General features: G+C 46.2%; 1 protein-coding gene and 1 non-coding gene across 2 annotated transcripts in view; both read right to left on the minus strand.

The window, feature by feature from the left end:
• CGNL1 (cingulin like 1) overlaps positions 1 to 25,236 on the minus strand; it is a 71,223-nt gene extending 45,987 nt beyond the window's left edge. The window contains 1 exon segment of the mRNA XM_088657087.1: positions 25,169 to 25,236. The gene's annotated coding sequence lies outside the window, so the exon portion shown is untranslated.
• On the minus strand, positions 11,697 to 11,786 carry LOC132593222 (small nucleolar RNA SNORA5). Its single transcript, XR_009558584.1, has one exon. It is a non-coding gene; the product is annotated as a small nucleolar RNA SNORA5 (small nucleolar RNA).
• Positions 25,237 to 26,139: the final 903 nt, after the last annotated feature.

Genomic DNA, 26,139 nt, shown 5'->3' on the forward strand with positions numbered 1-26,139 from the left:
CAGGTGGACTCTCAGTCTGTGGAGGGAACGTTGATAGAGAAGGTCCCCTCAGATGCCCTAGGCCCAGATCCTCTTCCCAGCTTCCAAACACCCCTCTTCCTCCCCTCTTCATGAAGAAGCAAGCCCCAAACCAAACCATACAGAGAGTCCACTCATGTTTCCAAGCTGAAAGCTCCTTCTGTAAGTCAGGTAATGCTGCCTTCACCAACCTAGCTTTAGCTTTAGCCCATCAACTTTACGTATGATGAAAAGTTTAACCATTCACACATGCAAACCTGCTGCATTTCTCAAGCAATACAAGCCCCAAAAGAAGGATCCCGCTTCCTGATGGATGTGCACTTAACAGCCTTATTCCATTTTGCCATGAACACATTCGAGAGCTCCGTGAACAAAAGTTGGCTGTTCCGGTTCTTCCAGTTGGTGACCTCCTAACTCTGCATCCCAAGCCAGACAGGAGTGTCAGCTGGCCATGAAAGTAAGGCTGTAGCAACTATGTGTGGCACAAAATAAAAAGCCCTTCCTGCGGCCAATGGGCTTCTGCAGGCCTCACTTCCTGGCATCAAAGACCACTTCTTGATCAAAGACCATCTTGGGGCAAAGAGTCACCAAGGGCAACTCAACATTTTGCCCATATCGTGCTTCAGAAGGGTGAGGAACCATGGACTGGCACAGCTGCTGCTTGCCAACAGTCGTCATTGAGAAGAACATGTGTCATGCTCAGAGCTGAACACGCCAAGCTGCAGCATCATGCCCTGTTCCAGCTGTAGAACGAAGAGTAGAAACTCCAAAATGTCAAGCAAGGCACAGGAAAACACAGGTGGACAACGAACAACTGCAGGAAATGACATTTGCTGTTCCCCAGAACTTCCCCCCACACTTCCAGCTTCCCTTTGTTTGTTCTGCACAATCACATCTCCCACCAGATCTCCAACTTCCAGGTATTATGAGAGAAGACAACCCGGAAACTGTGCCTCCAGTCTAATCGCAGTCAGACAGATCCAGCGCCCTTGGATATCCACAAAATGTTCTGTCCATTTTGACAGATTCTGAAGCGAGATTGTAAAAAAGAAACAATGTATAATTTATATTGGCTGGGTAAGGGGGATGACATCATAATAGTATTAAAGTGACAGGCAGTAAGGGCAGAATAAAGAGAATTCTCCATTTCTAATATTTTAAAGCAACACCTATCCTGAATCTATAGCATCTAATTAATGCTACAGATCAAAGTGAGCTCTTCCTATGAAAGTCAATGCTATAGTAAGGTTGCAACTCAATTCACGCTCACCTGAGCATAAGACTTAAGTAAACATGCCCACATTGGGCAAAAGATTCCTGCATTGTTGGACTAGTTGACCCTCACGGTCCCTTCCAACTCTATAATTCTATGAGTCTATGAATATGATTGTGTCATGAATCTGTTATTCTTTAAGGTGCTAGCAATGGCTTTTATTGCAATAGAAATAACCATCTTCTGGAATCTGTCCAGTGAGACACTGTAGGGAGATTTTGAATCTGTTTGGGAGTGGTTTTTTCCACTTCCGACCGTCTTTTATTACACACAACACAGGCACACAAGCATTGGCATCTGTATCAAACGCCAGAAACAGAATTAGGAGCCTGAGCTTTCCATCCAATGGCTGTGGAGTTTTCCTTTTTAAAAACATGACCTACTGTTTTGATTTGCCCTTTTTATTCATCACACTAAACTTCAGTACAGTAATGTGTTAATTAAGATGGGACATTTATTTATCATTGTTCAGTGTGCTGATGCATTTAAAATAGTTTGGCAAATAAAATAGAGGCATAACAATATCAATTTTGAGTGGTAAGAGCATAAAGTAGACAAATTATTGTGCACTGTGTGGTGCTGTAAATCTTGAGGGCATCCCTAACGCAGATTAATGTACAGTTCTTAAGTTATCTATGGCTGCAGTTTTATTGACATGGACCTCTTCCAATCAGATACAAACAGGCACAGCCACTTTGTATGGTCCCATCAAATAATAAAAAGATAGGAATAGTGGTTGGACTCAGTTCAATTTCACACTGGCTCACGTACTGTTTTCTTAACAATCACATCCTAAAGTGGAGAGGAAGAAGCTGTTTCACCAGGGACATCTTCAGGATCAAAGAATTTTTCCAAGCCCAATGGGATCTGGTCCAAATAATATATCACATTCCAGCTATTAATATAGCCAGTCTTGTCAGAAATGAAACAGAAACCATTAATCTCTTAGGAAGGTGCAGCAAATATTCTTCAAATGCACAAAACAAATCTGGGGCTTGTTGAAGAAAAGGTTGCGCAGGATTTTGCAACCAAACAAAGCTTCTCTCTTCCTTGGAATTATTTTGACATTCCAGAAACCTGTCCACTTTGCAAAACAGATATACGTATCATCACTGGGACAGCAGCCGGCGGCAGACTTTAGTAGTCTTTCGTAATGGTGCCCTGTGCAAAGCCAAAATTTGGTGCTCCCAAATGGATATTTTCTATTATGGGTCTTCTCAATGTTGTGCCCCCCACAGCTTGGCACACTGGAGGGGGAGAGACTGCCTGTACCACCCTAAATCTAGCATTGCAGCAACATGCCCCTGGTCGGGAGGCGGCAGCTTACTCCTCATAAATTAGTTGGAACAAATTGCTTCCTCTACTGTCAGTAATGCGCCTGAACACTTCGGAGGCCAATAATGCAACTCCCAGGATCTTCTGGCACTAAAAACAGTCAGCTGCAATTTGGGAAGTGGGGGCAAGAAACACTTTTGATGTTCTCTGCCTAGCAGGACAACACATCCACTGTTTCATACTATGCCAAATTTGACGGAGCAAAAAAACCAAAAACCTTTCACCTGGAAAGTCTGAATTCAGGCCAAGGAAGTCACAGGCTGCCTTTTTGTAAGCTGATTGTATTTGATGCAACAGCTGGGTTTTGTAAATGTTTAAGAAGGTGGCAACCCTCCAGCTGGTGAGAGGGGAGGGCAGAGCAATGGCCTAGAACCAGTTTTGCACCTTAAATTTAAAGAGAGGCAGGCAAAGAGTAGAGAGTTCTGCTGGAGCTGACTAGAAACAGGTACAAGCTTAGGGGCTCCGGGAATCTAATGCACTGGCTTGGGGGCTCTGGGAATCCTATCTTTTTGCAAGCTCACTACATAGCTGTAAATAATACAAAGACACTTCAGTTTCCACTGTTCCCTCGGCGCCAAAGAAAACAAAACCCTGGACTTCTCGCCACTCAGGAAATGAGGGAGCTCATAACAATCCAAAACAGGTGGATTTAAAGCAGGGTGGGAGACCTTTTTCAGCACAAAGGCCACATTGGCAACCTTTTAGGAGCCACATGCCAGCGGTGTGTGGGGCTAGAGGCAGAAGCAGGTGCAGCAACAAAATTGCCCATTTCTTTCCAGGAAAAGTCGGAGCGTTTCCACATGCGAATGGCCACATCCCTCTATCCAGGTAAGCACCAGGCACAATCACAGTGAGAAGAAACATTCTATCCAGACAAAAGCACTCGAGGAAGATGCAGAGAAGCCCTACACAGCGGTGTAGCAATGAGCAAAACTCTGAGGGCCAGACAGAGAAGTCTGGAGGGCCACATCCAAGGTTCCTCGCCCTCTGATCAAACGCCTGCATTTCTCCACACGAACCTCATTGGCAATTAAGATTTCCCTCAGAGGTTTCTCCATATGCTTAGAGGTCTGCCAGGTGGGAAGCTGGAGAAGGCCTGCCTCCCTTGGTCTTTTTGTTAAGGAGCCATGCTAAGGCTACGGTATACCAACATTCCCTACCTAATTTGGTACCTTCCAAATATTTTGGACTATGACTCCAATCCAGTTCAACCAGCGCAATCCAAAACATCTGAAGGGCTCCAGGCTGCTCTGTACTGCTCTCTAAGCCATCCATTGACATCCCATTGGCCCATAAGGGTATTCACTCTCTGTTATTGTGATTGGAGTTTTTGCCAGCTTCTGGTATATTTTACTGATTCTGCTGCTGCTCTTGCGTTTTGCCAGTGTGGTGTAGTGGTTAAGAGCGGTGGATTTGTAATCTGGTGAGCCGGGTTTGATTCCCCACTCCTGCACATGCAGCTGCTGGGTGACCTTGGGCTAGTCACACTTCTCTGAAGTCTCTCGGCCTCACTCACCTCACTCACCTCACAGAGTGTTTGTTGTGGGAGAGGAAGGGAAGGAGATTATTAGCCGCTTTGAGACTCCTTAAGGTAGTGATAAAGCAGGATATCAAATACAAACGCTTCTTCTCTTCTTTTATTCATATTATTAGCAACAATATTTGGATATTTCAATAATTAGAATATTAATAATAATGATAATAATAATTACCATGTTTGAAGAAAAGTGGATATAAATCCATAAATAAACTATAAAGATTGATACTCTAAGGGAGGTGCAAAATATATTCTACTAGTTCTGGAGGCACTTTGAATAGCCAGTAACTGGCACAGACTTGCATTATGGCCAAAAGGTATCATTTTTTAAATCCCCGAATCTAGCAAGGAAGTACCATCTCTGGCTCATCTTCCAAACAAAAAGAACTTCCTTTCTCCCCAGGTCAGTCCAGGCTGACCCAAACCAACCCAGCTACTACTTTTCTGGCTGGAAACTGGAGGCCAGAAGGAACATCACACAGTGGCTGCACTGGGAGAACTGTTTACTCCTGGAACTGCTTATATGTAGAAATAACTTGCACAAGATGGAGCATTTAAGTAGCTCTTAAAAATCTGTTTTATCAGCTGCTCGCTTGGGATCAGCTGTGTCAGAATCAGCATTCAAATCCAATTTTCTCAAGTACTGAAACCCAGCTGCAAATGTTTCAGAGGCCCTGATGCAGGCAGCCAACATCTTAAAAAGAGAGGGAGGGAGGATGCAGTTACAGTTCTTTCCTTACATTTTTTTCTACCTGACTGAATGGATTTAGAAAAAGGAGAGAGAGAAAAAAAATCCATCGCTGTCCCCAAAGCAAAGAACAAAAATAGGCTACTTGGGGGGGAAAGAGCTTCTTAGGCAAAGTTTCAGCTGCTTCATACGGTACTTCATACGGGAGATGTTTTTGGGGAAAGAGCACCACAGAGGAGAGTGGGGAACAGGATGTTGCAGAATGAGATCCTTTGGCCGGTCCATTTATGTGATTCACTGTCACAAATCATGGAGATAGCTGGAAGGGAAGGAGATGGGGCCAGCCCAAGAGGTTCTCCCACTGCAAGCAGAATGCCCCATTGCCTGATGCCCCCCTGCAGATCCTGACCCCCTCCTTTGCATTCATCCCTCCCATCAAAACTGGCCTGCAGCTGTGTCCAGATGGCTGCCAGAAGGCAGCACTGAGGGTGCTGCAGCAGCAGCAGCAGCAGCAGCAGTAAGGGGAACGGTGCTGTGCCAGCCGCATGGGAGAAGCCATGCTCCAAAGGAAACATCTGTTGCCCCAGATCTGCACCTGCCCTGCCTTTTTTCTTTTTTCCCTCTCCAGGGCTCAACTCTACTGTAGAACCTGAACCTGGGACTTGATGGCCACCAAAGCAGGGATGTAGCCACTGTTCCCCACCACCACCACAGCTCTGGCCGAAGGTGGGAACTGCAGCCTGGGGTACCTATTTCCACTGAGAGGCTAGAGCAGGTCAGGGGTGCTCCTCCTGAACCCCCAGATAAGATAAGATATCTTTATTGTCATTGTCCCCTTGCGGGAACAACGAAATTACTCGGTTGCTACATCCACTCAGATAAAGCATTCCGCATAATCCAAAATTACAAAACCTAAGTAAAAACAGTAAATATAATACAAATAACAAGTAAAATAAGATGACTTCAAAGCCCAGGCTTTCCATTTAAGGCCAAAATCGCTCTTGCCTGCATAGTTCTATATCTCCGTCCCGATGGCAGGAGCTGAAAGAAATGGTGACCAGGGTGCATTGGATCTCTTGATATGTCTAGTGCTTTTCTATGGCACCTGGTGGTGTAAATTTGTTCTAAGGTGGAGAGTGAGCAGCCAATAATGCTCTCTGCTGTTTTAATAATTCTACACAGCCCTGCTCTGTCCTGAGAAGTACAGCTTCCGTACCACACACATAAACCGTACGTGAGCACGCTCTGTATGGCACAGGTAGGTAGCCGTGTTGGTCTGGATCGAAGTAAAATAAAAAAATTCCTTCAGTAGCACCTTAAAGACCAACTAAGTTTTTATTTTGGTATGAGCTTTCGTGTGCATGCACACTTCTTCAGATACAGTGAAATGGAAGTTTCCAGGCACTTATGTAGAGAAGGGGTGGGGAGGGGTGGGGATGGGGAGGGGGGATCACTCAGAAGGGTGGTGGAAATGGGTGATTGACTGACTGATAGCTGTTGATGACCGCAAACGACTGCAAATGGTTTTGCATGAAAAAGCAAGGGTTGAGATGGCTGAAGATCGCTTATCATGTATAATGAGATAAGAACCCGATATCTCTGTTCAAACCAGGTCCCTCCATGGTTTTGAGCTTGGTGATAAGTTGCAATTCAGCAACTTCTCTTTCCAGTCTATTTCTGAAAGTAGCTGTCTTACTACAAAAGAATTTCAGAAATAGACTGGAAAGAGAAGTTGCTGAATTGCAACTTATCACCAAGCTCAAAACCATGGAGGGACCTGGTTTGAACAGAGATATCGGGTTCTTATCTCATTATACATGATAAGCGATCTTCAGCCATCTCAACCCTTGCTTTTTCATGCAAAACCATTTGCAGTCGTTTGCGGTCATCAACAGCTATCAGTCAGTCAATCACCCATTTCCACCACCCTTCTGAGTGATCCCCCCTCCCCATCCCCACCCCTCCCCACCCCTTCTCTACATAAGTGCCTGGAAACTTCCATTTCACTGTATCTGAAGAAGTGTGCATGCACACGAAAGCTCATACCAAAATAAAAACTTAGTTGGTCTTTAAGGTGCTACTGAAGGAATTTTTTTATTTTACTTCTGTATGGCACAGTGATAGAAGGCAAGCAGCAGCTTTTGTGGAAGATGGTTTTTCCTTAAAATTCTCAAAAAAAAAATACAGTCTCTGCTGATTCAGATAAGCTCCCAGGTTGGGCCTGTTGAACATGGGAGATTCTGTTACCAGAGACAACTTGACACATTCTGATGCCTCCTTCAGGCCATCATAAAAATGAAACAACTGGACAATTTGCAGCTCTTTTAATGGGGCTTCTGGAAGCGTTGCCTGAGGCAAGCAACCAGCTCGCCCTGGAGACTCCAGGTGTGTCCTGCCTTTGACTCTGTCTCCGCTTGCAGACTTCCAACATAGCAGGAGCCATTGCCAAGCACCAGGAGGCATTTTTGTTGTACATACATTTCTTTTTTTCTGGTCGGTATACGTACAAATATCTCGCTGCCACCTTCCAAAATGACAAGAGACAATGGAATTCTTTACAGTACTTCAAAAAGGCCACCAAAGCGACGTTCTAAGCCTGCCCATACCAGTTTCTTCATGGTCGCCTCTCCTCTGGCCCTGTGGCAACCAACCAGTGTTGGATTTCCTCTATGACTGAAAATTATTTTATTTACCTTTCCCTTTTAAAATAGGAAACACTTCAGCACAAGAGGTCTTTGGCAGGCAACTATGGGGAGGGGGTTCAGGGGGTGCTCGTATTCCAGGCCCAGCTGTTTGAAGAGGGAGTCAGAGAAACCAAGGAACGGAAGTGTCATATCAAATCACACAAACAGGAAAATGGACCACTAGGTTTGTAAGTACTGTACAGGCGGAATGAGGATAGAGAAGACGGCCAATTCATGCTCACCGCTCCAGCATCAAAGGGCAAAAAAGGGAACCTGGCAAGATCCATTTGTATTTCTGCCAAAATGGCTCCCACCAAAAAGCGCTCAAGGGCCCCCTTCAGAAATGGAGACTGGCTATTAATAATTATTAATTGCTAGCATATGAAGGACCCAGGTGGCGCTGTGGGCTAAACCACTGAGCCTAGGGCTTGCCGATCAGAAGGTCGGCGGTTCGAATCCCTGTGACGCAGTGAGCTCCCGTTGCTTGGTCCCAGCTCCTGCCAACCTAGCAGTTTGAAAGCACATCAAAATGCAAGTAGATAAATAGGAACCGCTATAGCGGGAAGGTTAACGGCGTTTCCATGTGCTGCTCTGGTTTGCCAGAAGCGGCTTTGTCATGCTGGCCACATGACCTGGAAGCTATACGCCGGCTCCCTCGGCCAATAATGCGAGATGAGCGCGCAACCCCAGAGTCGGTCACGACTGGACCCCTAATGGTCAGGGGTCCCTTTACCTTTACCTTTTACCTTTACCTAACAGATCCCACTATAAAGTCCCTCCCTGGCCAATCTTCCAAGTCTATTAATGAGAGAGTTTAGCATTATATACCTGTGATTTACAGTTGTACCCATGTGTATTTTTATTGGTATTACTGTCAATTGTTATGCAGCGTTTAAATGGTAAAATAAAGAGATGATTATTCATTAGAAGAAACTCATGGGCTCTGGGAGACCATGTGTCTTCTGTAGAATTTCCAGCTTGACTCTGGCCAGTGCTGAGCTTGAGGCAATTTATGTCAAATCCACCCTGTACCAGACCCCACAGAACCCTACAGAAAATTGCCACATCCTGTACTTGTTGCTGAGCCCTGCCCAGGTTCCTCCCACACAGAGGCTTGCACTGCACTCCCAGGAATGTGATCTGTTCTCTCTACAAATGAACTTCAGTTGCATTCTGATATTTCGCAACTTATGCAAGCAGGTTTTTCCACGCAGCAGGTCAGACTAGAGAGGCAGCCGGCACCACACTCAAGCTTCTCCAGAGCAATTCTGAAATGACTGTAAAGTCCAACCCACCCCTAAAGGGAACCTAAATGCAAAAGAAGAGATGCACTATCAGCTCTGTGGACAATGATCAAAGAAAGAGCTACATGCTGAAGACATCCAGCTCAGCACCGCCTAAATTGTTTGAATTTTCCTGGACTCACCGGCTGCAACCTCAAGCAGCTCCCACCCAAAGAAACTTTTGCTACTGTTTTCACTCTGGTCACCAGCTCTTGGAGAAGGGGCAGAGCTTAGCAGTAGAGCATCTGCTTTGCATGCAAAAGGTCTCGAGTTCAATCCCTGACATGACATCCCTGGGCAGAGCCAGGGAAAATAATCCTGCCTGAAACCCTGGGGAGCCACTCCCAGCTTGTTAGCTTAGGCAGCACTGAACTAGCTGGACCGGTGGTCTGACTCAGTGTCACGCAGCTTCCTATACTTCTAACACTGGGGCCTACCTGGCTGGTCCCCTGAGCCTGCCAGTCTTCAGCCCTTGCCTCCTTCTGTGACGTGGACTGGCAGGACACAGAGGAAGGGGAGCAGGATCCTGGCAAAGGCTGTAGCCACGACTGGTACACACCAAGGCAAGCAGAAGATGGGGAAGGGGAGCTTGGGGACGTAGGAGGTACACGCAGGACATGGCGAGGGGGCAGCTGACAGTCTGCAGGAGCCAGGAGAGGGGGACATATCAGCAGAACCAGAGACAGCCCCGTCTCCACAAACATGGCGGGCTCTGAGGCGTTGGGAACAGCAGGAAGGGCACTCTAGGAAACTGAGGCAGGCAAGGGAACACAGCCCAGCTCACTGGCTGACCGGGTGAGGATCAGTAGGTCTGGGAGAAGGTTTGCGGTCACACAACTGGATTAGGCTCAGGGCAGGTGAGGATCACGTGCCTTGTCGAGTGCAGAGACACAGTTGCTCGGCTAGAGCAAACCCAGACGTGTCAAAATTGGAAGGATAAAAGGGAAGCAAGGCAGAGAATCTGTGTGTGCTCAACTTTCCACGTTGATGGAGCGTGGCTTGGCTGCTTCAGAAGCTCCACTGGACTGTGGCTTTGGGACTGATCACAGGTTTTCTGACCGCAGGTTTTCCGACCCTGGATCTGCTGCAGAGGCGGGAGCCTGACCTAACTGTATGACTTTGGACTTGGCCTGGTCTTTGACCTCTTGGACTGTCTGACTACTCTCTAGAGTTTCCCTTTGGAACTGTGTACACCAGTGGGACTTACCTCCATGTACGTTGGGGTTCAGGGCATTCTGCTTCTAAGTTCCTTTCCCCCTCAAGCCTGTTGTCTAGCCCAGTTCAAGCAATCTGGTTCACCCTTTGCATATGTCCCTTCCTGTCATGCTGTGGTAAGTCAGGAAGTCTTCAATTAACCATAGTTTCCCATTAAACCCAAACCTAGGAAATGCTTGCCATGTTTAGAAGAAGCCAGGGTCTTAAACTTACTTCAAACCATGGACTGAGGTCTTGGCTTGGTCTGAGTCTAATAATATAGTTTTCCAGTTTGGAACGAGCAGGAAATGAAGCTTAACTGAAGACTTCCAGGCTTAATTACAACACACTGAGGAGGGAAGAGGCTGTATGTGCAGGCACAAAACTCATTCATTGTTTGCGTTTACTAAGTTAAAATATGGCTGTCCAAAGTTGGTCTCTTTCTGGCCCATCTCATCTGCTTGCTTTTCCCCAGGTAGCCAGGCTGATTTCTCTATTCCAGCCTCCATTGTGGTAAAGCTCTCCCAGAGTTTCAAAAAATGCAAACATGGCTGGACTCAAAAAACCCCATTCTGGTGAATATAGAGTAACTATTTTTAATTACACCAATCATTGGGTTGGAAACGACCTCGCCGGGTCACCAACATACAATTTCCACGGTATTCTTATAATGGTTATTTATATTGAATCCTGATATAATTACTACGTCGGTTTACAAGAAAACTTCACCACCGCCTCACAATCCTAACTCTCACAGCCTACTAAAAGCAAAGGAAGATTTTCTTCCTGCAGTTCAGAATTAATTCACTGTGCCACAAGATGGCTACAAGCTTAGATTGAGTTTTGTTCTTGTTTTTTTGTTTGGAAAGTTCATCATGACAGCCCCATAGAAAAATCCGAAAATGATATGCTAATCCGTTACTGCACCCCACCAAGGAGGAGCAGTATGCTGACTATCCATAGTTTCCTTGAGTCAGTTTGCCCTTACTTCATAGATTCAACTTTCTAAAACACATTTGGCTTTAGCCACTCCAGCCAGTTGAAATACAACCTCTGGCTTTGAATAAAAAATGCAAGCAATCTTGCAAAGAAGGGTTACCATTTTTAATGGCTAGCATGAAGTAGGAACTACTTCTTGCTAGCCACTTCAATGGTAACACTTCAAAGAAAAGGAGGGAAATATCTCTGCTTATTTTCCTTATTTTCTTTCCTCTATGCTAATATGGCACACCGTAAAACCCAAAAGCTTCAGTATCAGCTAATTCACTTGCCACAGCTGCACCTGCTCTGAAAAAGCTCCCAGAATTGGACATACCCACATTCAACTCCATTACTGAATCTCAAGAGGCTAGCAATGTGTGTTTGAAGTCGCTGCTCTCGAGGGAGTAGACACAATTTGCTATCCCTCCAAACTGAACCTGAACAGGTCCCATTCAGACCCAGCAGAAGGAAATGTCTATAGAGAAATGTCCATCATTGGTGTCTGCGTGAGTCTCACACTTGGAATGTCGGGTATGAGCCATTTAACAGGAGAGGCAGCCTAGTGAACACTGGCAGCAGAACCAAGTACTACAAGAACCATCCATTTTCCTCTGGGGGGAAATGAACAAGCTCAACAAACAACCCAAATGAGAATATCAGGTCCCGACTCCGCTGCGAAGCCACACGGTGCAGCCCATGGACCTTGTACCTGTAACCATCCTTGTCTCTCCTCCAGGAAAACAGAGAGCCCTTGAGCCAGAAATTCTAAAGCAGGACACCATCACCTGCTGCAGAGATTATCCCTTTAGGCTAATGGGCTACAAGAAGCTTCATTAAGGAGTGTTAATCCATCTCCCAACATTTAGCATTCAGCAAATGAAAGGCTAGGCTAAGGAAAGACAGCAGGCAGGTAGATATTAATTCATACATTATCATTTCTTAAATATTAACATTCCATTTGTGAAATGCCTTCCCAGGGGAGACACGCCAGGCACCCGGGTTGCTCAGTTTCTGGCACCAGTTTAAGCTTCTCATTTGCCTAAACATTTTTGGGACGGTTTTAATTAGACTGCAAATGGCTGATCTGGGGGCTGAAAGGGTTTGATCTGCTGTTTTGCATTCTATAGTATTGCTTTTTACACCATGTGTCTTTTAGATGGTTTTTATCATTACCCACATTGAGAAGAAGTGTCCAATAACAACAATTATGAACACGGGTGGTGCTGTGGGTTAAACCACTGAGCCTAGGGGTTGCTGATCAGAAGGTCGGCAGTTCGAATCTCCACGACGGGGTGAGCTCCCGTTGCTCGGTCCCAGCTCCTGCAGTTCCTGGGAGGATTCAGCTTGTGCTGTAGAACCCCCTACCGCCCACCTAGAATCCTGAAACGCCCACTAGTGGGTGGTAGGGACCAGGTTGACAACCCCTGCTCTAACTAATGGCACAGACTCTTCTGTTTCACGTTTTAGCAATTTTTCTCTGGCCCATGATTTTTTTTTATAAAAAAAACAAGAACAATATTTTTGTCATTTTGAGGAGCTAGCCTGGACCTTATAGGCCTTTAGATGTAAGACTTGGGTCTGCAGAAAAGCTGGTGGCTAAAGTGAAAAGCTGGTGGCTGGTGGTGCTGTGGTCTAAACCACTGAGCCTCTTGGACTTGCTCCCGTTGCTCAGTCCCTGCTCCTGCCCACCTAGCAGTTCAAAAGCATGTCAAAGTGCAAGTAGATAAATAGGTACTGCTCCGGCGGGAAGGTGAACGACATTTCCGTGCGCTGCTCTGGGCCACATGACCTGGAAGCTGTACGCCGGCTCCCTCAGCCAGTAAAGCAAGATGAGCGCTGCAACCCCAGAGTCATCCGCGACTGGACATAACCGTCAGGGGTCCGTCTTCCTTTACTTTTAAAGGGACCCAAACGGTTTCATTTTGAAAGCCCTGGTCTTGTCTATTAACTATCTCCTTTGTTATGTAAACTAGGGGCAACGTGTTGCTACAGAAATGAAATAGCTGGAGATGCTTCCTGATCTGCAGCCTGACTTTTCTTTCTCCAGATTCCCCATCTGCATCCTCCTTCAGGTAAACCATGTGAGGCTAGATAAGGGATGGGGAACTGAGCCTTGCTGGTCGGCTGGATCTTTTATCTCCCCCACCCCATCCCAGTGGGCCAAGTTTGACAGGTGGCCACGGCTGCTCATCTGTCAATCACATCAGATGACCCACAAATTTGAAATCAGGCAAAGGCACAAGGATTGTGCAGGGACCTTTGCAGGTCTAGCCAATCAACTAATCAGAGCGGCCCACAAACCCCCTTTAGGTCCAGTTGCATCTTGACCCGCTTTGTACCAGAAGATTGCATGTAGCTTTCTCATCCTTGGGCTAGATAGACAAATAGTCTGATCTGTTCCCAGGTATGGAGTCTCTGTTTTGCCAGTCTAAGCCTGCTGGCTGAAACTGATGAGAGCTGTAGTCCAAAACTTCTGGAGGGCTTCAGGTTGGGGAAAAGCTGGTCTAAAAGGTACAATTAACAGGTAAGGCCCTGTTTCCTCTTTTTCCTCCTCAGTGTTTTCTTGTCCCATTGATGCAGAGCCCCTGTTACAAACTAGACTATGGGAGAAACATGTGATTCACTTTTTGGAGTTCTTTCTTGAACATCAAAGCAGCCTTTGTGGAAACAATGGCAAAGCAACGATGGTTGAGCTACCACTGAGAGCCGGGAGCCTTCGGTGCCTCTAAATGCAGTTTGCGCTTTCAAGCACAATAGCTGGTTTGTGTCCAAATATCTGATAACAACCAGCCCTTTTCTCCACAGGAGGCTCTGGCTTGTTTTACTAAGTTTTCCTCCAGCCGAGACTCCAGAAAACCTTGTGTCTCCATAAGGCCAGACTCCCAACAAGATAACTGCTGCTCTGTTTCAATACGGCAGGCACCCCAGATGGATTTCTGATGCAACAGCATGTTAAAGGAAAAAATGCTTTAAAATGCAGTTAAAACATAAGAAAGACGCTAGGATGCTCCACTTGCTTAGGACCCAGCTCCATGGCTGGGGGGTGGGAAGGGGCCACAGCCTTCAATCACCCCCGTCTCAGATGTGGTCCCCCATCCAAAGATGCCACTTGGAAGCAGTTCCCACCCTGCCATGGACTGTTTGTGTGGTGCATAACCAGTGCAAGCTGGCATCATCTCATGCCAGGCGGGTGCCCCATAGGGAGGCCTGCCTAGGCAGTGGCCTCATTTGCACAATTACATACACTCAGCTCATTCACTTGCTCACTCTACCATCCCTATCAAAACCCAATTATAAACAGGGGTGCTTCTCTCCCTCCCCCAGCCGCTTTCTGTGTCATGTATGCCTTCCTTCTCAGATGCTTTTGCCGCCCTCCCAGCATTATTACAGCCCTTGCTTCCTTAATTATCATTCCATTCTCTGGGAAACTGGCCTCCGACCAGAGTCTCCTTTTTAACTCATTCCTCAGGGCAGTCAGATGTTTAAATATGCAGCTAAGGCTGCATTAAGTACAAAGAGACCCAAGCAAAAATGACATCACCGGGGGGGGGGGGAGAGAGCAACACTCTTCCCCTGCTTATGCAAAACCTGCAAGGGAAAAGGAGCTGCAGCGGAACCCTGGACAGCTGCTGCCCCAGTAGCATCACCAACCCTAAGCTGGATGGACCAATGGTTTGGAAGTGCCTAAGGCTGTTGCTTCCTCTGTTCCTCTGTGGGGTGGGGATTGTGGGTGGTCTGCCTGGATGAGTTCATGTGTGCTTTAGGTATGGGGAGCAGGTTTGTGTGTGCGCCCGCAAATGGCATGCAACGCTCAGAACATGGCCAACCTTCAATGCAGGCTTTGGACCAGAGAAGGTTAGTCACACCCAGACTTGACCCTGAACCTCCCTCCTTCATACTTGATGGCTCCCTCGTCACACTTGGCATCAATCTTTGTCCTCTCCAGTTCTAGCCAAGAGTTCTCCATCCACTTTCATTTCAAATCTTTCCAGGTCACATTCTACACAGAGCCATACACCACATACAGAAATGCACATACAGTGGTACCTCAGTTTATGAACACAATTGGTTCCGGAAGTCTGTTCATAAACTGAAGCGTTCATAAACTGAAATGAACTTTCCCATTGAAAGTAATGGAAAGTGGATTAATCCGTTCCAGACGGGTCCGCGGAGTACTCAACCTGAAGCGTACTTAACCCGAAGCATGGGTGTAACTGGTTCTGGAAGTCTGTTCATAAACTGAAGCGTTCATAAACTGAAGCGAACTTTCCCATTGAAAGTAATGGAAAGTGAATTAATCCGTTCCAGATGCGTCCGCGGCATTCGTAAACTGAAAATTTGTAAACCGAAGTGTTCATAAACCAAGGTTCCACTGTATAAGTAAAATTATTTTCCTCATCCATGGGTCTGCCTTTTATAAAATGTCAGTTATATCAGTGTTTCCCAATCTGTAGGTCGCAACCAGCAAAAGGGTTCTGGGCTTTATAAGCAGCAAACCCAGTGCTTTTTTTCTGGGGGGGACGCAAGGGTACGCATACCTGAAACATTTCGTAAATCTAAAGTTTGGCCTCACTGAGGGGCAGTATTTCAATATGAGAAGGAAAATGAGAGTAACCCTAAACATTTTTTAAAGAAAAAAAAACACTGAGCAAGCCCAAAATAAATACTGCTTGTCACCCTAAACTGCTTTGATGATTACCTTTCAACTTTTTGTTTAGTTCGCATTTTATAATGCTGTTTTGACACTTGTCATCAGAAAGGCTTACATTTAACACTTTGGGAACTGACTTGATCCAGTGATGGGCCTCCACAAGGTGCCATAGCTGCCAAGTTATCCCTTTTTTAAAGGGATTTTCCCTTATGCTGAATAGGCTTCCTCGCGAGAAAAGGGAAAACTTGGCAGCTATGCAAGGTGCTCACGCAGGAAGGCACCCTCAGTGACCATCACAGCTCACCTCCACTGTGCATCAGTGGCAATTTGCAACCATCACTCAAAATACCTCCCTACAAAAGCACCCTGTGGCAAACCATTCCTGTATTTGCTGCCAAGGTTAGTCAATAGTTAATCCGGGGGTTATCTGAAGTTCATTATATCTGCTCGTGTAGCCGTGCGTTTTTAGAATAGTTTTTTTTATAGCTTATTAAGTAAAATCCTGCAATCAGATGGTTGGTGTTCTTACATTCCCATGAACAAAACCGAATAGCTCTGTTAAATGCTATAAATAGTCCAACAAATTCCACTTTAATAAGTGTTAAGCAGATTTTTTTGCCAGGTTGCCTCGAGTAATGTTAGAGAATGGGCAATGTTGCAGTTAAAATACATGGAACTGACTGCTGCCAAAAGGCCTATGCTCCAAACCCCATGCGACAATAAACCAATGGGTCACCATAATAAGCACATGGGACTTGTAGGTTACCATACCACTAGGGCCGGGAACCACTGTGCTATGCCATATTTATCCTTCACCCAGGTCTTACATCCCATGTTATATTGCTTCCCAGTTAGTTTGTCATTGGTCTTCCTCCATTATCTGCCACTTATCTTCACTTTCTGAATTGCATCCACTATAAACATAGTACCGGAGACAAAGCTCACCTGACAAGCCTCTGTATGCATTTTGGCTTTCGGTTCAGCTTCCTGTTTTCTTTTAACAATATACGTATTCTTCGTCTGTCACCATAGCCTGTTCCTGTCAATAAATGCTCTGTAACTTAGTTGGCTAGGGCTGATGCACGAGGGCACCAGGTTGGCAAAGGTTGTGACTGTATTTCTGAAGTGTGGCTTAATCTATTTATTAATGACCCTGTCAATATTTCCCTAATTTTGAGGGAGAGGTACTAACAGGTGTATTTTTAAGTCTCTGCCTGCTTGTTTTAGGTGTTGAGCTGGGATTTTCTATATCCCTGCTTGCTCGTTTTTCAGTTCTAATGCTGACTGATTCCTATCAAAGAATCCATAGAAGTTGTCTCTCTGTCACATTACCTATTTTTCTTTCCTTCTCATTGTCTGAAAGATTTTTTACTGAATAGTTTCTTTAAATATTGCTACTATTATATTTCTTCCTATATTGTGCCATCTTCAGCCAAATTAGAAATTATTCAAGAAAGTCAGAATGATAGTAGTAAGAAGACCCGTAATTTGTCTAATTGGTGAAGGCTTTTTTATTTTTATTTTTAATATTTATCATTGTCCGTTCAGGTTTCTAAGTGTGTGGATGTAGTTGCTGAGAATCTTCATTCATCCTTGAAAGGGAAAGCCTTTCTGGAGCCCTATTTTGTTGCAAGTTATGGCGTTTTATATTATATTCTGTTGTTTTAATCTGCTGTTCACTACTTTGGGGAGCTTTGGACTGAAAAGCAGCATTTTGCAGCCATAATGGTATTCCTCAACGACTCTCCTCTTATTCCGATTGGTTAGTTCTGGGCTATTATGTCAATAGAACCTGGGTCATTTGTGAGATTTTAATGTTGCTAATAATATCATCATCGTGAATAATGGTGATACTTAGCATGGAAACAGTACTTTTGAGTGTTCAAATTATTTAACATATATTATATCTTGGTGTGACCGTTAACAACAACTGTGTAAAGAAAGTTAACACTATCCTATATTGCAGATCTGGAGGGAGGGAGGGTGTGTTAAGGCTTAAGGCTAGCAGGGGAGCGTATAGAGTTGGCATTCAAACTGAAGACCTTGTTTGCATTTCTGCATTTAAGTCACCGCTGTTGCTTACAACCAGGAAAATCCTGACATGAGCAGTTAGTAAATATTTATACTGAAGGCAAATTAACTCCATTTTTTAATGGTAAAGTAAAATTTAACCGATATACATTCCATTCCTGCTAAAGTAGAATAAACTCTTATTTCCAGGAATAACGCAACAACCCTTCCCTTGCGGGTTCTAAAGGCTTCCCTCCGAATCACGGCTGGCATGCTGATCCCGAGAACATCAGGAGAATCAGGAAACTGCTCCAAACTGCTGGGCAAAGCCAACCCAGGCATACGATGGGGGTTTACTTAGAGGAGGGGTGGCTGCAAGCATGGAGCACGCAGACAAACAAGCCTTTGAACAAGGTCAACTTCCGCTGTCCCACTTTCTTTGTTTTCCTCTCTCAAATTTGCCAGAAGAGCCTTTGGACTTTCAATGCAACACTATCCACCAAAAGCAACAGATTCCCCTGCGCTGACACACTGGGTCCACAGTTCAGTGCCTACAAGCCGTTGGGTCAGCAAGAACCAGGCACCTCTCCCCCCCCCCTCTCCACCTGCACCAGCCTTAGCTCAGAAGATACAAAATAAAGAATCAGACAGATTGCAAGGGGGGGGCGGGGGGAGGTGTGCCAGCAGCTTTCTGAGCTCCTGTCTAGCCAGAGAGCTCAATTATCTGTGCATCACTTCAGGGCCTGACAGAGGTGTCCTGTTTTCCACAAGCCTGGGAGGGGGACCTGGGAGGGATAGGTTTAGTTCAGCACAGGGTAGTTATTTGACCCTTCCCCCCCCACCTCCCCTTTTCCTGTTTTGAACTCTCCCCCCCCCCCAAAACCAACTGTTATCAGCCGCTGGGGGAATGAAGCAGGGCATATAGCTTGTTAGTTGGGGAAATGGTCCTACCATTGGGTAGGGCGAGCCTGTAGCCTCAGGCAGCAGTTACTGCTTGGAGGGTAGCAGAACCCCACCCCTTCTGGGTTCCCTAAGGCAGTGTTTCCCAACCTTGTGCCTCCAGCTGTTTTCGGACTACAATTCCCATCATTCCTGACCACTGGTCTTGCTAGCTAGGGATGATGGGAGTTGTAGTCCCAAAACATCTGGAGGCACAAGGTTGGGAAACACTGCCCTAAGGCAGCCTGCTCACCTCAGATATTGTGGTGAATAAAAGCTTCACCTGCCCGTCTGGTAGGATTCTGCATGTGGGGTGGGGTGAGCAGGGCCGTCTTTAGCAGATGCGGTGCCGGGGTGCAAATAGCCACCCAGTGCCCCCAAATTACCACGGATAGTGTTGGGGTGGCCGTAGCTGCGCACTGCCAGCCATGGGGGGGGGGACTACCCCCCATGCTACTGCGGGAGAGCAATCCCCACAGAGGCTTGGGAGGGAAGCTGCACGCTCGCCAGCCATATGGTTGACGGGGCGCAGCTGCTGGGCGTGCATGGAAAGGGGAGGCCGCCAGCAAAGCCGTGCAGCTCCCCCACTCGCTGGGGCGCCCCTGAGAGGCCAGCGTCCTGGCGCAATGCACCACTAAGCCCTATGGGAAAGACGGCTCTGGGGTGAGCCCCATGTGCTCCTTCACTGGCCCTGGATTCCCCCCTTCTCCCTCCAGCTTAGGTTATCCCGTCTACTGAGGGAGGACAACAGCTTCTTTCAAGTCAAAAGATCCTATAAACAGACGCCCACTTTGCATGGTGCAAAGTTTGAAAGAATTCCCATGGAAATCTATACCGTACATATCCCTACCTATCACGGGGAAGAGTTTCAGCCTAGCTTTCCAAGCAGGAGGATCATTTTCTACCTGTGGGGATACTTTTTTCGGGGAGCCCCGAGTTCCTTCTCTGAGGCTCAGATCCTAGATTGCTGCTATGGTATTAGTGGTGCCCCAAACCAGCCCACATGTTCAGGCAGCCTCCATCCCATCTCTGTTGTTCCTCATGCTGGGGCAAACTCTGCAAATCTTCCAGTTAGCAAATATTAATGATCGTATTTTACATTTTTGTTGCATTTCTTGAGGGTTCAGAGCTCTTTGTCCCAGCAACATATACACTTGTCTCTGAATGACTTCCAAACCTCATGTGAGTTTTTGAGGAGGGTAGGGATCCTTTGCCAGCACCAATAAAGAGTCCACAGCTCCTGGGGCTCTGCAGGAGGCGGAATTTCCGTGCCTTTCAAACTTCTGTTCTCCAAGGGCACTTCTGGCTCCCAGCAGCTGTTGGGTAAACAACTTTTGCAGTACAGCAAAAGGGCCAGAGGGAGGGGTCCAAAAGGAGGGCTTCCTGGAGCAGGCAAGTCACTGCGCCCTTGGAACAGCTCCACAAACAATTCACCTTCATGCATGACAACACTCCAGCCAAGCTAACTTTTTTCTGCAGGGGGAAGCTGTCTATTCCATACTCTGGTAAGGAAGAGGTAGAATCAGAGAGGAAGAGAAGAATACCATAGCATTTTGGGGGGGGGGTTGTAAGCCCACCTCCCACCAAAGCAGCACCTGCTCCAGACCAGCTGTACTTGATCCAGATAAGCAGGAGTCATGGTGACAAATGTCAAGCTGGAATACCCTTCCCCACAAAGGTGCTATGAGAAGTGAACCAAAGAAATTGGGCTGCCAAAAGCCCTTTGGAAAGCTGCCTTTCTGGAAAAGATGGGTATTTTCAGATAATCAGAATGGATATTTATTGTCTTCGTACCGCACAACAGCCCTCTGGGACAGGTCAGGCCACCAAGTGCTTGGTTCCCATTTATACAAGAACCACAATTTATTCTTGTTGCCATTAATGAGAGGGAAACAGAAGGAAAGACGGGGAAGTAAATGCATGGGCCCACCTTAGTTATCAGTTCTGTGGGCAGACACTGGAGGCTCCTGATTTGATTCACTGGTAAGCATCATATTCCACAATCCAGACCATGGAAGAGGGTCATCCATCTACTTGAAGCACCCTTCACCCCTTCCAGGTGATAGATTAAATTTGCATTCAATGTGGAAATTTCGGATTCTTTAAATAGGAGACACAGGGATCTCCTGAGCAGGATTGAGATCACAATGTGCAGAGAGAGGGAGTGAACCTTTCCCCTGTTTTTCTGCCAAAAAGAATCGCTCTCTTGCTCTCGCTCTCCCACCCACCCACCCACACATACACACCTAGCCCCAAGACAGAAGCCTCTACTGGAGCCCAAACAAACTCTCCCTAGGAATTTTGGAAGGGGAAAGAGGCAATCGTTGGGATACCCTCCAGACCCCAGCTGTAATCTATGCCCATTGCAGAGTTTGGTTCTGTTCCAGGGTCCTATCAGACTCTGGTCTCCTCCAAGGTTCCAACAGGGCTGCAAGGGGCCCAGCTGGAAAACCAATGACTGACCCCTAAGTCACTGTAGTGCCTGACTGCCTAGAGCAAAACCTGGAGATGGAAACATCTGTGCTCTGACATCACTTCCATGTGGGAGAGACAATGGAGAAGCAGCCAAGAGTGGCTGACAGTGAAAGTTGGACAGAACATGCTCTCCAGGCGAGGGGGCAAGGGTCACAGGTACAAACAATGGCACAAGGAAAAGTTTATCCAACTACAGCTACCAGCTTTTTCTTTTTTCCTTTTGCAAGGGGTGAGCCAAAGTTTTCTTCTTGTTTCCCTTCTGAGTTACATTCACCCAGACCTCCCTCCCGGCCCTGGCCCCCATTTCTCAGCACACAGGACATGCCAAAGTACAAGTGTGAATTAAAAACAAACTTTGCACTCATATATTTCTGGTGTCATCCTCCAGGAGCTCCCACCTGGCCTCCCCCACACCTCCAGAGTGTCTCAGGATCTTGGAGTTGCAACTTTTGATGGATCTTCGACAGTGCAGATGTGTACATCCAGTAGCTCGCAAAAAGCCAACATCGCAACAATTAAATGAATTTAGAAGCCAAGGAGATGATGCAGCTGTCTCTGCTTTTGCAGCAAACACCAGAGCTTCAAGGAATGACCCTTTAACACGCTAATGTGTAGTAAGGTTTCAACTACTTGTCAAAGTTTAACATTAATGTTAAATGTTAATGCTGGGTTAGCAAATCATCACACACACACACACACACACACACACACACACACACACACACCACAACGAGCCACACATTTCTGCAATCAAGCATGTTCTGCCCAGTTTTTATAAACTTTCTGCCACTGAATGTGAAAAGCCCAAGACAGCAGCACTAGCTCAGCCTGGTTCTATGGCCTTTTCAGCCCAACCCCTAAGGAAGGTGGAGAACAGTTCTTCTCAAGCTAGACTAAGATGCAAAGCAAATGCCCTCCAAATCCACTGACAAGCAGCAACAGAGGACTTGCCAGCGGAGCACCTCCTGACAGCCTAGGTAAAGGTACCCCTGACTGTTAGGTCCAGTCACGGACGACTCTGGGGTTGCAGCGTTCATTACTAAGCCGCATCTGGCGAACCAGAGCAGTGCACGGAAACGCCGTTTACCTTCCCGCCGGATCGGTACCTATTTATCTACTTGCACTTTGACGTGCTTTCAAACTGCTATGTTGGCAGGAGCAGGGACCGAGCAACGGGAGCCCACCCTGTCGCAGGGATTTGAACCGCCGACCTTCCAATCAGCAAGCCCAAGAGGCTCAGTGGTTTAGACCACAGTGCCACCCGTGTGGTCTAAAGCCACTGACAAGCAGCAACAGAGGGCTTGCCAGAGGAGCACGTCCTGACAGCCTAACCCACAGAAATTTAATTACAGTGGTACCTCTACTTACGAATGACTCGACTTATGAATGTTACTACTTACGAATGGAGCTCCGTCCGCCATCTTGGATGCTGTTTAGATAGGATTTTTTCTACTTATGAATTTTTAGATAGGGTTGCTTCAACTTACGAATTTTTCTCCCAATGCATTCCTATGGGATTCGACTTACAATTTTTTTCGACTTACGAATGTGCATTTGGAACGCATTAAATTCGTAAGTAGAGGTACCACTGTATTTCCAAGTCTCAATTTTTGCTGCTCAAAGTCAAACACACACACACACACACGAGAGAGAGAGAGAGAGAGAGAGAGAGAGAGAGAGAGAGAGAGAGAGAGAGAGAGAGAGAGAGAGACTTTTCTCCTTAATACTACAGCCTCAGACAAAAGATGGACAGGATTAGCTCCCCAAAGCTCAATGCATGTTTTTACAGGAGTTCTGAAAGAGATACTTCCCTTTCCATCTGCTACCCTAACATTGTGATAATGACAGGTCAGTTCAAGTTCTGCCAACATTTCCATCCTGAGACCCAAAAATGGCAGGTCTTTTTCATTATCAAGTGGCTTAACTGCAGCCCATTCTCATGTGTGAGGTTTATTTCAAAGGTTGCTTATCAAACAAGCATACATTAAAGAAACCAAAACTCCAGAAGAAACAACATAGCTATATCTGCTTTTCCACAAGCAAATGTGGACAAAAGTTTCCACCTTACATTGTTCTATGATCAGGGAGAGGGAAGATGAACCAAGGCCAGAGAGACCACTCTGAAATTCTGTGGGTGGGTGACCTTAGGTCAATTGCTGTTTTTCAGCCTATCCTACCTTACAGGGTTGTTGCGAAGATAAAATGGGCGCTGTGTGTGTGTGGGGGGGAACCTGTAAGCTCCTTGGAGAAAAGCATAGTAGTGTAGTAGAAGAAATGAAGTCAAATATACCAGAACCTGTTTTTCTGAAGCAGGAATGGGGAACTTTTATCCAGCTGGAGGGTTGCATTGCTTTGTGGGGAACCTTCCGGGAGCTGCATATCAGGGCAATTTGGCAGGACCAGATAGCAATGGACGTAACTCTTTCTTTCCTGCAAGAGGCCACATTCCAGTCATGCAAAAGTGTTTTTGCCACACACACACACACACACACACACACCCCTCTGGGGCCAGGCAAGCAAGAGGTATTGCCATAAATCAAGGGCACATTCCAGGCAAAATGACTTAAGGAAGGTGCAAAGCAGTGCTAGAGACTGGTGTGTCCTGGTGAGGGGCATGGCCTGAGGAAGGTGTCTGAGAACCTGTTGGAGGGCCTGGGAGAGCTGCATTCACCCCAAAACCTGAAGTACCCCCTCCCCGCACCAGCTGCAAAGCCCCCAGGTAAACCAGCAAATCCAGAAAGAACCAAGGACTCGTTTTATGTGTCGCAAAATAGCCTTAGAGATCACTGCACTCATCATCGCCTCACAGCTGAACAAGAAATGCTTCTGGCTACAATGGAAATGCAAACACAAACATGTCCTCAATCCTAGCCTTACACATTCATTCATTCATTCATTCATTTGCATGCATAACATGCATCTCAACCCAATATGAGTTATTCAGACAAAAGAGACATTAATGGTGGTGTCAAAACCTCATCAGGAAAATAAAGTTTCCTTCCTTTTTCCCAGCGTGCCCAACCCCACCCAAAACAGTCCCACATCTACTGCCAGAGCCAGCACAACAGACAGGAGTCCTGTTCTTTCCACACGCAGCCCCAAGGCATTTTAGCCTCCAGTCTCAACTTTTAACCAACCCCTTGCCGCCTCCAAGTTCTAGCCTAACAGTATGCAAACACCAGAAGATCCCTCTGTAGTTGATGCAAGGCAAAAATAGGGCCGGGGAGGACCATGTCTCCCAAATGCACAGACATCAACATGAGGAAACCATACAATTCACTCTGTTCTTAGATCCCTTGCTTCACACAGGACCATTTGGCATATGCTCCAAAAATTTATACTGACGCTCAGCACAGAGAGCAATAGTTTAAAAGACAGTAGTAACATAATTTAAATTAAAAGGAGAACAACCCACAGAAGTACAGGCAACTTTAAAAGGGAAACAGGACACAAACACAAAGGAAATGCCCTGGCCAACCTCCACTCAGGAGTCTGGACATATTACTGATTTTTTTTATTTTTCAGATGTTTATGTCACCGGTTGGCTGAAGAGGATGGCACAGGTGAGAATCAAGACTGAAACTTACCACAAAGCCAGAAAGCCATTAACAACCTCAACAAAGCAACAATAAAAAATACATAATCTTAAAGTCAGCAGCTGGAGACTAACACCAGCAAACTCTTTAGCAGCCCGCCAAAGCCTTAGGAAGAGAAGCAGAGTTTTACTCTCTTTCAGTGGCTTCAGCCCTGCCCTGGAATTCCTCCCCAAGGAGACTTCTGGCAGAGTAGACATGTAAGGGGTTGCACAGTCAAAGACCCAAGAGATTGCCCAGATGGGAAGACACCAACATCAAGGAGTCCTGCTCAATACTGTGCCAAACAGAATGGGGAAGAACATTCAGAGTTGCAGGGCCTCCTCAACACTCACGTTACCAGAAAGGATGCTCAGTCTACACAGATCCTACAGACTGCATTTTTGTCTACAGCTCAAGAGTCAGCCTAAGATATTTTTCTGTCTGAGACGGCATGCCTTCGTCCGTGCAGCACAGTCATGGCAGCAGCTCTCCAGGGTTCCAGAGGGGCAACATCCCCAGCCTTACCTGGATTTAACCTGGGGCCTTTTGCACTGCTGAACCAGGACGGTCCTTTCCCAATACAGCTACTGCTCAGAATGAAATGAGTGAAGTTTCTCCAAAGCAAGGGACAAAGCAGTCCCACAACAGACAAGGAAAAAGGACAGGGAGTTTTAAGCCTGCTGTCCTAGGCTGATGCTGCAATAAGGGAAGAGGGTGGACAGATGGCTCTAGCAGCCCATCATGAAAAGTCAGGATAGAGATACGGAAAAACAATAGTGAACACTTGAACAGTGTGGATGGTGAACATGCTGTCGACCTGAACCCATTTGGTTCTTTATTTGTCTCCCTCCCGCTGCTGTCAGTCAACAATGGGGTGCTCACCCCTCTTGTCTCCTTCTCTCTTGGAAAAGTGCTTAAGCGTTGCGCTTAACAGGAAGGTCGCTTCCAGACAACTTCTTTGCACAAAGTTTGTGGGAAAGAGTCTCTTTATAGGACAAACCTTTCAATAGTCTGAGAAGAGCGAGAGACTCCAAAAAAGCATTTTAAAAAATAGAAAATAAGGATGGGATTATTGGGGAAAATATCATTGATTGTAGCAAACCAATCATCAGCTGTCTGATGCTGTTCCACAGGTCTTCAAGCAGATCAGGGTTCACCAACATTTTTGGACCAGTGGCACATTTCAAATTTTGAGAAAGCGCTGTGGGCGCCAGTCATAAAACGGCTGTCATTGGTGCATGGCATAACACAACATGGTTGCCATAGGGCAGCCCGGCATAACACAAAATTAGACAGTGGAGTCATAGTGAAGCTTTCCCCATAACTGTATTTTGTTACTAGAAAAGGTTTGACCAGCTGAATTTCTGTTAAAGGCACAAAAACTCTTCCCCTCAGTGCCAACCCTAAAGCAAAGCTTAGACTGCCCCATTAAACACAAGGAGACTTACTTCTCAGTAGAGAGGCACAGTATACTATTTTACTGTACAGTGAATTCT

This window comes from Zootoca vivipara, chromosome 13, assembly GCF_965207765.1.
Source record: "Zootoca vivipara chromosome 13, rZooViv2.hap1.1, whole genome shotgun sequence".
NCBI lineage: Eukaryota > Metazoa > Chordata > Lepidosauria > Squamata > Lacertidae > Zootoca > Zootoca vivipara.